Raw genomic sequence first — 11,754 nt, 5'->3', positions numbered from 1 at the left:
GATTATGCAAAATAGAATATAAATAGGTTATATCATAACATTTTCATACATATATACAGTGTATTATTTTAGCATAGTCACACCAATTATACTCTCCTGTTACCCTTCTACTCTAAAACTTGTTAGGTAATAAAGAATGAGTGAATTAATATATGTAGACTATGAATGGCAAAATTAATTAGATCATATAAATAATTATAAAAGAAATGAGTGGAATTGTTTTCTTAATTTTTTTTGAATTATCCATTAATAGAATGTGAAATAGTGTCCAGTGAATTAGATCAAATAATTTATTGTTATGAATCCAACAAAGCTGCTTTTTACCTGTGAATTTAGTGCCATGGAAAATCCAGTAAATTTTTCAGTTAATAAAATTATGAAGCTTGTGAATTTTATGGGAACAGTGTGAAAATTCAATTCAATATGTAATGACCAAATAAAATAAATTAACATTGTAATATCATTCAATTATTATTTCTTTCTATGGGGAAGCTTAGAACTTATAACTTCTAATTACTTATCAAACAGGTAATAAATTGTCTTGAATTCTTTTCACACTATTTCTTTTTCTATAGAAAAAAATTTCTCCTGTTGTATTTTGACATTTTCTTCTCTCTATAACAACCCTTCCTTTCCATGTTTGCCCACATGTGCATGCAGGGAATGTGTGTGGAGGTCATAGGACAAACTTGGAGAGTCAGTTTTCCCCACCATATAAGGTTAAGGAATCAAACTCAGGATGGCAATCTCAGTGGCAAATATCTTTATTGAAACATGGAACCATATTATTAACCCTTCAATTTATTTTCTATTTGTTTTAAATTCTATGTTGTTTATCTTCACCTTTTCACTGTCTCTTTTTGGGGATTCTGAACAAGCTATTTTATAGTGCTTTACCTTAATTCAATTGTAATCTCTTGGTATACAACTTTCCACAAAGGTCGTTGTCTTCAGATTCCCAATGTATGTTAAATTTATAATAGTGCATTTCTTTTTTTTTTTTTTGTGAAAAGTAGAGCTTTATTGGGAGGGGAAAGGAGATGAGAGAAGACAATCCGAGACCTGGATCCCAGGTTCTGAGCTCAAACACTATATACGCTAAATAATAATGTCTCCTTTGAACAGAAACTTTCTGCTGTTGTGAAAATACCCATTGGACTGTGATGACTGATACAAGGGAAGAATGCTAAGGATCCTAGCATCTATGCTGATGACATCTTGACAGTTATTTTGATATGCGGAATTAAATAAAATACATGATTAAAACAAAAAGAAATACAGGATCATTGTCAGCAAACAATAGGGAAGCTCAAAGGATGTCACACAATGTAAAACACTACTTAAAAATAAGTTTAGTGTTACCAAATTCAAAGGTGATTAGTATACTTTTCTTTTTTTTTTATTCATTTCTTTATTAAAGATTTCTGCCTCCTCTCCGCCACCGCCTCCCATTTCCCTCCCCCTCCTCCAATCAAGTCCCCCTCCCTCGTCAGCCCTAAGAGCAATCAGGGTTGCCTGTCCTGTGGGAAGTCCAAGGACCACCCACCTCCTTCCAGGTCTAGTAAGGTGAGCATCCAAACTGCCTGGGCTCCCACAAAGCCAGTACGTGCAGTAGGATCAAAAACCCATTGCCATTGTTCTTGAGTTCTCAGTAGTCCTCATTGTCCGCTATGTTCAGCGAGTCCGGTTTTATCCCATGCTTTTTCAGACCCAGGCCAGCTGGCCTTGGTGAGTTCCCGAATAGAATATCCCCATTGTCTCAGTGTGTGGGTGCACCCCTCGCGGTCCTGAGTTCCTTGCTCGTGCTCTCTCTCCTTCTGCTCCTGATTTGGACCTTGAGATTTCAGTCTGGTGTTCCAATGTGGGTCTCTGTCTCTGTCTCCTTTCATTGCCTGATGAAGGTTAATATTCAGGAGGATGCCTATATGTTTTTCTTTGGGTTTACCTTCATATTTAGCTTCTCTAGGATCACAAATTATAGGCTTAATGTCCTTTATTTATGGCTAGAAACCAAATATGAGTGAGTACATCCCATGTTCCTCTTTTTGGGTCTGGCTTACTTCACTCAGGATAGTGTTTTCTATTTCCGTCCATTTGCATGCAAAATTCAAGAAGTCATTGTTTTTTACTGCTGAGTAGTACTCTAATATGTATATATTCCATACTTTCTTCATCCATTCTTCCATTGAAGGGCATCTAGGTTGTTTCCAGGTTCTGGCTATTACAAACAAAGCTGCTATGAACATAGTTGAGCATATACTTTTGTTGTATGATAGGGCATCTCTTAGGTATATTCCCAGGAGTGATATTGCTGGGTCCAGGGGTAGGTTGATCCCGAATTTCCTGAGAAACCGCCACACTGCTTTCCAAAGTGGTTGCACAAGTTTGCATTCTCACCAGCAATGGATGAGTGTACCCCTTACTCCACAACCTCTCCAGCAAAGGCTATCATTGGTGTTTTTGATTTTAGCCATTCTGACAGGTGTAAGATGGTATCTTAAAATTGTCTTGGTTTGCATTCCCCTGATCGCTAAGGAAGTTGAGCATGACCTTAAGTGTCTTTTGGCCATTTGAACTTCTTCTGTTGAGAATTCTCTGTTCAGCTCAGTGCCCATTTTATAATTGGGTTGATTAGCCTTTTACAGTCTAGTTTCTTGAGTTCTTTATATATTTTGGAGATCAGACCTTTGTCAGTTGCGCGGTTGGTGAAGATCTTCTCCCAGTCAGTGGGTTACCATTTTGTCTTAGTGACAGTTTCCTTTGCTTTACAGAAGCTTCTCAGTCTCAGGAGGTCCCATTTGTTCAATGATGCCCTTAATGTCTGTGCTGCTGGGGTTATACATAGGAAGTGGTCTCCTGTGCCCATGTGTTGTAGAGTACTTCCCACTTTCTCTTCTATCAGGTTCAGTGTGTTCAGACTGATATTGAGGTCTTTAGTCCATTAATAAATCATAAACATAGTTGCACAGAAAATTGTTTATATTTCCACCTTCCTTTATAATATTCATGTAGTAAGGGCTGCGGGCCTCTTCCCACAGCCCGGCTCATGGTTGCCTGGCTAGCTTATGCCCCAAAATAACGACACACAAACTCTATTCTTTTAAACACTGCTTGGCCCATTTCTGTTCATGTATGTAGCACCTCAGGTGCGCTTACCGGGAAGATTCTAGCCTACGTCCATCCTGGGTTGGAGTTTCATCGCGTCTACTCTGGAGAGGAGAGCATGGCGTCTGTCTCTCAGAGGAGCTACCTTGCATCTGAGCTCACTTCCTCTTCCTCCCAGCATTCTATTCTGTCTACTCCACCCACCTAAGGGGTAGCCTATCAAATGGGCCAAGGCAGTTTGTTTATTGACAAATGACCTTCCTGCATCATTTCCCTTTTTTCTGTTTAAACAAAAAAAAAAAAAAAAGGAAGGCTTTAACATTAACATAGCAAAATTACATATAACAAAACAGTTATCAAGTAAAAATTACAATATTTACATCTCTTTTATCTTTATCATAACTAAGGAAAACTATAACTATAACTATCTATCTATTATTCAACTCCATCAAAGACTCCAGAAGAATACAATATTACCTAAGCAAACAAAAAGTAAGCAACTTCTAAACTCTAGAAATGACAGAGACATCTCACTGCCTGGACAGTCACCCAAAGTTCCTCTGTACCGTTGGGGCATCCATCTTCGGCCTAAAGGTCCATAGTATCCAGAGACATTTCCATGAAGCAGGAAATTTAAAGGCAGTTCAGTCACTATCTGCTGTGTCCTGCAGAATGTCTCACAGACTCTTTCATGAATCAGGAACCCCGAAAGATCATCTCACCTTTAGGCAAGTCAGCAGTCCTCTCTCTGCAGGTTCTTTGTGTCCAGTTTATACAATAGTTCAGGCAAGAGCAGTTTCTTGCCCAAATAGCTATCAAACTCCATAAGGTGCCTCTTCGATGCCCGTCTTCTGTCTTCTTGAAGTAGATTGGTGCTGCCAGGAGCAGAGTGTCTCATTGTCATGAAAAACCCTGTTATTAAAACATTTAAAATACCATATTCGCTAGCCTTTGAAAGATATGATGAATGCCTATCTGAAATATATCCATGCACATCTAGAAAATCTAACTAACATTACTACAAACTTGACTATTATTGATAATTATCCATTAACAACCTATAGACATTACATTTTTAAGTGAACTACACAATCACAATACCTTAATCAATATCAGAAATACATATACATATAATAAAATTGACCTTAAATTAATGTCAGTAAACCAAGATTCATATCAATGCAAATTATTCACATCTATATCATCTCCCTCTTGAAATGTAAAAGAACATTTATAAACAATATTTGGGAATATGGGCGCAGTTATTTCTCTCCAAACTGCTTCCTGCTGAATGGGGGCGCTGTTAATCAAGTCTTTCATGGTATAACCTGTGTGCTAGGTTCCTCTCAGTCGGCAGTTGAGCAAAGTAATTTTTTGAAGGTGTTCACAGCAACCCTTCAGGAGGACGTGGTCTATCATACCATATTGGGATCGAAGAAGCAATCCAAAGAGTCTCATCTTCTGTGAAAACAAAAGAAGAAACTCTTTTCCAAAGTATCATATCCTTAGATCCAAATTCTGAAGTCAAGGTATTTTGAAAATATCTATCTTGGATTAATTCAGCAGCATTTATAAACAAATATCTTTTAGCATCTGTTGCTCCTTCCTCAGCATTAAAACAATTCAAAGAGAGCATAATAGCATACAGTATCAAGATTCTCTGTGTATTTTCCATCTTGTGCAGCTTTATTTTAACTCTATTTTGTTTACTTTTACTTTTATTTTATATTTTCTGTATATCTTCGTCCTGGAATAACTCTTTAGACCAGACTGTCTTTGAACTCTCAGAGATCCTTCTGTCTCTGCCTTCCAGGCATTGGGATTAAAGGCGTGTGCTACCACACCCAACTACTTCCTTATTTTTTTTTTTTTTACTTTTAAGAACTTTATCTTTCAGCCTGCATATATTTTTAAACACACTGTAAATCATTTAAAGTTTTCTTTGTCTTTGAATCTCTCTTTACTGTATCTCTCTCTTTTTCTGACCACACGAGCCTTTAAATTACTGAGCAATATGGGTAGGATTAAAGCCGTGGCTTTGCCAGCTAAATCCAGGCCATTCCTTAGCTTTCCAGCCTCATGGCGGAGGTACCGGCTGTAGCCATGTTTACCACCACAACTCTGTGGCGTTTCAAGGTCCTTGCCAGCAAACAAGCTGCAATACTATATCCACAGACAACACTCAAGTCCTCTCTCTGTAGTTGGCCCTCCTGCCTCAAACAGTCAGAGTTTGCCCTGGCAGGATGGACCAGAATGCCAGAGTTTTAAAACAGCACAACTTTTTTCCTGCTACGTCTGAAAACAAACAAGTATGCAGTCAGCTTTTATCAATACCTTTTAAGTGTTTCGTGGCAGGACCTCTTAATGAGCTGCAGGGTTCTGCAGCTGAAGCTGAGTCAGGAAGCCTCTCTTAGATGAGAGCGCTTGCTTGCCTCTAGCAAGCAGAGCAGACCCGAGAAATTGCTGCTACCAAGAAAACACGCTTTACTCTATTCTTTCCCAAGCTTTCTCAGGCTTTCTGTGGATGCAGTTATCCACGTGGGCGCCATCTGTAGTAGGGAGCTGCGGGCCTCTTCCCACAGCCCGGCTCATGGTTGCCTGGCTAGCTTATGCCCCAAAATAACGACACACAAACTCTATTCTTTTAAACACTGCTTGGCCCATTTCTGTTCATGTATGTAGCACCTCAGGTGCGCTTACCGGGAAGATTCTAGCCTACGTCCATCCTGGGTTGGAGTTTCATCGCGTCTACTCTGGAGAGGAGAGCATGGCGTCTGTCTCTCAGAGGAGCTACCTTGCATCTGAGCTCACTTCCTCTTCCTCCCAGCATTCTATTCTGTCTACTCCACCCACCTAAGGGGTAGCCTATCAAATGGGCCAAGGCAGTTTGTTTATTGACAAATGACCTTCCTGCATCATATTCACATACATATTGAATCTCTAATGTGTACTACAGTCACACAGAATTCATCACACTCTTAAATTTGGTAGCTGTATGCTTTCTATCATTTTAGAAATCTAGAGTTTATAGAAAACTAAACCTCTGCACAGTTTATTCATATGATATGCTGTTTACTATGACTTTAAGAACATTGAGTTCTCTCTAGCTAAACCTTCCTGAAAGATTTATTTAGTCTTCTGATCCAACACACACACACACACACACACACACACAGTGTCTTGAATGCTAGTATGTTGGTGAATTTAATGGCCATATATTTGGAAAGCCCTTAAAATATGTAAAGCTCAACCAGGTGGTGGTGGCGAATGCCTTAATCCCAGCATTCAGTAGGCAGAGGCAGGCTGATGTCTATGAGTTCCAGGCCAGTCTGGTCTACAGAGTTAGTTCCAGGACAGACTCCAAAGCTACAGAGAAACCCTGTCTCAAAAAACCAAAAACCGAACCAAAACAAAATATTTAAAGCTCAAATATTGGTCAAAGTGTTCTGGTCAACTATTTTACATTAAAAATGGAGGACAGAGCTTGCATACTGCTCCTTTGAGGACTAGTCCATTCCTGTTTTCAAATTTTCAAAGAATGAAAGACAGTATTGCCTGTAAATATCAAGTCTGTACAAAGGTGACTATGACAGAGTTTTATGTATATGAAGTGCTGGAGTTCTACTTTATTAACTCCAGAAAAGAAAGACATTTCCTTGTCACTAAACTCCAGAAAGTCTTTTTCTCTATGACTGATTCTGTTTTCATCCATTTTTCTTTGTGTGCATGCTTTATCCAAACCACAGTAACATGCTGTGCAGCAGTGACAGTTTATAAGTTAATAAATATACACAGCACAACAAGCTGAGCAATTGACTCAAAGATGCTGGATTTTCATTCACTCATTAGCCAATGTTTTTACTCCAATGGTTAGTCTCATGTAAAAGTAGAAACAAAGCCTTTTAAGAATATACATAATTATTTAGAATCCAAAGTGTATGCAACCATGTTAACATATTGTAGGGAAAACCTGAGTAAATCCTTAGTTTAAGGAAGTTCAGGACTGCTTCTGAAGACAGAAAATCATGGATTTCTAAGTTTGGTTGTTCTAGTCTCCCTATGAACAATCTCCAACTAAAGGGGTTTATGCTTATGCATGTGTGACATTTATACACAGGGGGAAAATATTTGAAACAAACAAACAAAAAAAATCCTGAGAAATTGGGCTTATGTAGGGTTAATTTAGAATTCTAAAGCTTAACATCATTAATACTACATGCTCTAGAAAGACTTCTGCAGAATTACGAATACAGTTTCCGTGTAATTATTTCGGGGCATAAGCTAGTCATGCAGGCGGCTGGGTGCCGGGGACGCAGCCCCGCCGCTCCAAATACAACAGGGTAAAGCTAGCTGGGTGGCGGGACGCAGCCCTGCCACCGCTCTTACTACAACAGTTGTAAACCTCTTCAAGAATGTCCACATGGACTCTCTGAACATGGCGGACAATGAAGGCTGATGAGAAGCCAAGGACAATGGTTTCGATCCTAATACATGAACTGGCTTTGTGGGAGCGTAGCCTGTTTGGATGCTCACCTTCCTGGACGTAGATAGAAGTGGGAGGACCTTGGTCTTCCCGCAGGGCAGGGAATTTGGACTGCTCTTCAGTATCGAGAAGGAGGGGGAATGGAGTGGGGGGAGGAGAAGTGGAGTGGGGATAGGGGGAGGGGAGTGGGGGGAAGGGGCAATATGTGGGAGGAGGGGGAGGGAAATGGGAAACGGGGAGCAGTTGGAAATTAAATTAAAAAAGAATAAAAAAAAAAAGAAAAAAAAAAAAGAATGTCCACATAAAGCTTTTACCTGGTTGGCTAGCTTTCTTAAAACTGGAAAGTACTACGCAGGCTACTTGTGAAAAAAAAATTATTTTCTTATTTAACTGTGACTTGTTGTAGGAGGAGGCTGCTTGTTTGTTCCCGGCTGCTAAACCCCTAAATACTCACACAGAAACTGTATTAATTAAATCACTGCTTGGCATTAGCTCTAGCTTCTTATTGGCTAGTTCTTACATATTAATTTAACACATTTCTATTAATCTGTGTATCGCCACATGGCTGTGGCTTACCGGCTAAAGTTCCAGTGTCTGTCTCTGGCAGGGCTACATGGCTTCAATTTGATTCTGCCTTTTTTACAGCATTCAGTTTAGTTTTCCCCACCTAGCTCTATTCCCTACACAGGCCCAAGACAATTTTCTTTATTAACCAATGGTATTCACAACATACAGAGGGGAATCCCACATCAATTTGTAGTGATATTTTGTTTGTAATCTAACAAATAAAGCTTGCCTGAAGATCAGAGTGCAGAGCTAAGCCACTAGTGAGCCATAGAGGCCAGGTAGTGGTGGCACACACCTTTAATCCCAGTACTTGGGAAACAGGCAGACAGATTTCTGTAAGTTCAAGGCCACCTTGAGACACACAAGATTGAATTGGTCTAAAATAGAAATAGAGCTCATACGAAGATGATCCCAGCACTTGATACCACATACCTTTAATCCCAGCACTAGGGAGGTAGAGACAGGAGTGATATGGCTAGGCAGAGAGTGGAATATAAGGCAGGAGCTCAGATGCAGTCTGAAGAATCATAGAGATATATGCCGTTTGAGGATTCAGTCTGAGGATATAGTCTGAAGATTCAGTCTGGTAGTTAGTTTGAGGTTTTATAGAGTGGATTCACAGAGACAGGATTGCTCTTTTGGTCTAAGCATTGACAGAGCTAAGAACTCTAGTGGCTGGCCACTCTGCTTCTCTGATCTTCAGCATTAACCCCTATATCTGGCTCTGGGTTTTTATTCTTAAAACCAATTAGAATTTGTGCTACAGTGACTATCATGGCAAGATTTACCCATGGATGCAATAGTCGTATGAATGTTTTGGGTATAACCAGTCTCTATACTATTGGATTGAAGGTCGACAACATCAGCAGAAATACAAAGTACTGTAAATCTGGTCAAGAATCTATGGTGAGGAAGTTCATACATCTCATTAATGAACCTACTCTGATTGTTCAGTTGAATAGACATGGTGTCGGACAGATTTATAAATTCATCTTTAGACACATAGTTTAGCACAGCTCTTTGTTTGTGCATTTGACAGCAATTAATTCCGCAACTCACAACTGGTCAGTGTGCAGAGAATAAAATGTCAGTGATAACGCATCAACCATAAATGTGGCATCTATATCATACATCTTCATCCTAAGGTTCAGGGAGCATTATGGTAGAGTTGGTGTAAAGATAGTAAGGTCAGGGAGAATCATACTGAAACAATGTCTTTTGAATATGACAATAACTCCACACTCATTAAGTCTCAGTAGCTGGGGTTACCTGTGCTATACTTGTACAAGATAAAGCCAGTCAATATTCTAGCATGGTTGGGAAGTGCTCACATTGCTGGCCCCCTCACTTATGAGCTTTTGAGTAACATAGACTGGACTTCATGGGTAAAAAAAAGACAGAAAATTGAGAAGGATAAGGTTGTATCTGAGAGGAGCTACAGTTAATCTGATGAAAATACAGTGTATGAAAATTGCAATAAAAGCAAAACAACAACAAAAACCAACTGAATGTTTATATACAGAGGACTGTGGATTCAGTTCGGTAGTAGAATATTTGCCTAGAATTGAGATCTAATCCTCAGCATAGCAAAATAATGCCCTTGTAGAAAACAAACACCGTGGCATATGCTTTTAGTCATAGCTATTAGGTGGCAGGAGGCTGATGGACCGTTTGACCCAGTAGTACTATGTAATCTTTCTGTCATCCATATACAGGCAACTCTTTGAGTGCATTACTGTCTATAGGATTCTTAACAATTAAGAAGTGAAGTACACCTGAGGCAACAGAGAAATCTTGAATAGTAACCAGGTAATTTCATGGCAGGATACCTAGGCATCATTCATTCCAGAATAGCTAATGTAGCAGGCCATACCATGGTACAATATTTTGTGTATAGAGTCATGACAAATTATACTTATAAATATGATTATGATTTTGGGGTTATAGTGCCCTGTCTTGGCTACAACTCAACAATTCTTTTTGTAACTATAAATCATTTTATCTTATGGCACTACTATGACCCAGTCTAGGTTTTGGTACTAGCTAGTGAGATTCTGCTATAATCGATACTTAAAAGATGGAGCTGGCATTGAATAGAGGTTGAAAAAATTTTGAAAATATCATAGACAATGTATAGATTTCTTGATGAGATTGTTGGTAGAAAGCTGGATATTTCTGAAACATCCTAAAGAGAGCACCTATCAATTTAACCCTCAAATAGTGCACTTAGACTTATGAGGCTTTTAAGGAACTTTAGGATGAAATTTATTCGAAGTGATTATCTGTTCTGAGTCTACCACCACTCATGCACAGAATGATTATAATCAGCCTCCACAGATGGAAAGATGTTCTTATTAAATATTCACCCTCTCCACATATTCACTTGAGAAATGAATGCTTGAAAACATGTACCTGAGCCCTCTTGAGGTACACGATAAGAAGAGAACTTGTTTTGCTTTCACAGAATTGCATTTATCATGAAGAAACCAATATTTTCCACATTTGATTCTAGGCTCTACACAGTGTAAGGGTTAGCTATACATACTCCCTGTGGTAATGTGAGGTCAGGTGCTATGCCATAGAACATTGTTTTTCCAAACTACAGCCACCACCCACTTTAGGAGCTTTCTCAGAGCCGGTTTAAAACCAAGCAAGTGTATACTACAGTGGGATTCTAGAACTGACAAAAAGTTTGAGGGCCACTTCTCCACTGTGGTCCTTAAGATGCTCTGTGAAAATAAGGCTTGATTGTCTGCCTTGAATATCCTAATTTTTTTAAAGTTACACAGAACTCCTTATCTTGGTGACTCTGAAGAATGCAATGGATTCAAACATACCTATATTTCAAAGAGGGTGAAGAATGCAGCTCTTTCAAACTCTTGGCCCCACTATAAATTAGAACCATTGGAAGCAAGCTCCAGCAATCTAGGACTTCTAATCCTCCCAGATGAACCTGATTTCTTTTGTGTGAAAATCATAGAAGCAACAGTGTTTTCAGTCTTTTGTTTCATGATAGAGTCGTTTTATGTTTTTACTTTCATAAAGCATGTGGTAGGACCAATATTTTTGCCATAAAGAATATACACACAAACACACACACACATGCAGTAAAGCATGGACAATCACAGCTACTTATAGAGGGTTCTGAATTTTTTGAATTCTTTGTTGACGTGTTTTAATAAATGAAAACTGTTCAAAAGAATTTCAAGCAGACACAGGTGAATTACAGTGAATTCCTGGCCATCCTGGTCTACTTTAGTGGGTTCTATGCCAGCTATGGCTACATAGTGAGACTTTGCTTGAACAAAACAAAATAAAATGAAAAGCAAGGTAGCTTAAAGAGAACTCTTCTGAGAGTATACTTTGTTACTGACCATTTTGACCCTTTTTGTACTTGAAGGGCTTCCCTGACACAACAAAGTGCTCATATGTTCATAACCAGTAACCTGCCATTTTTCTGAACAATGGAAAAATAAGATCAGCAACCCAAACAGCCAAAAAACAAAATTAAGTTGCTTGGACAAAGGGAGATCAGCATAGGGAGCAAAGTGAATGTACTGGTCTTATACAAGAGCCTTTGAGTTCAAGACAGACAAGAG

Source organism: Chionomys nivalis, chromosome X, assembly GCF_950005125.1.
Source record: "Chionomys nivalis chromosome X, mChiNiv1.1, whole genome shotgun sequence".
NCBI lineage: Eukaryota > Metazoa > Chordata > Mammalia > Rodentia > Cricetidae > Chionomys > Chionomys nivalis.
The sequence above is the reverse complement of the archived record's forward strand: the minus strand, read 5'-3'. Positions refer to the sequence as shown.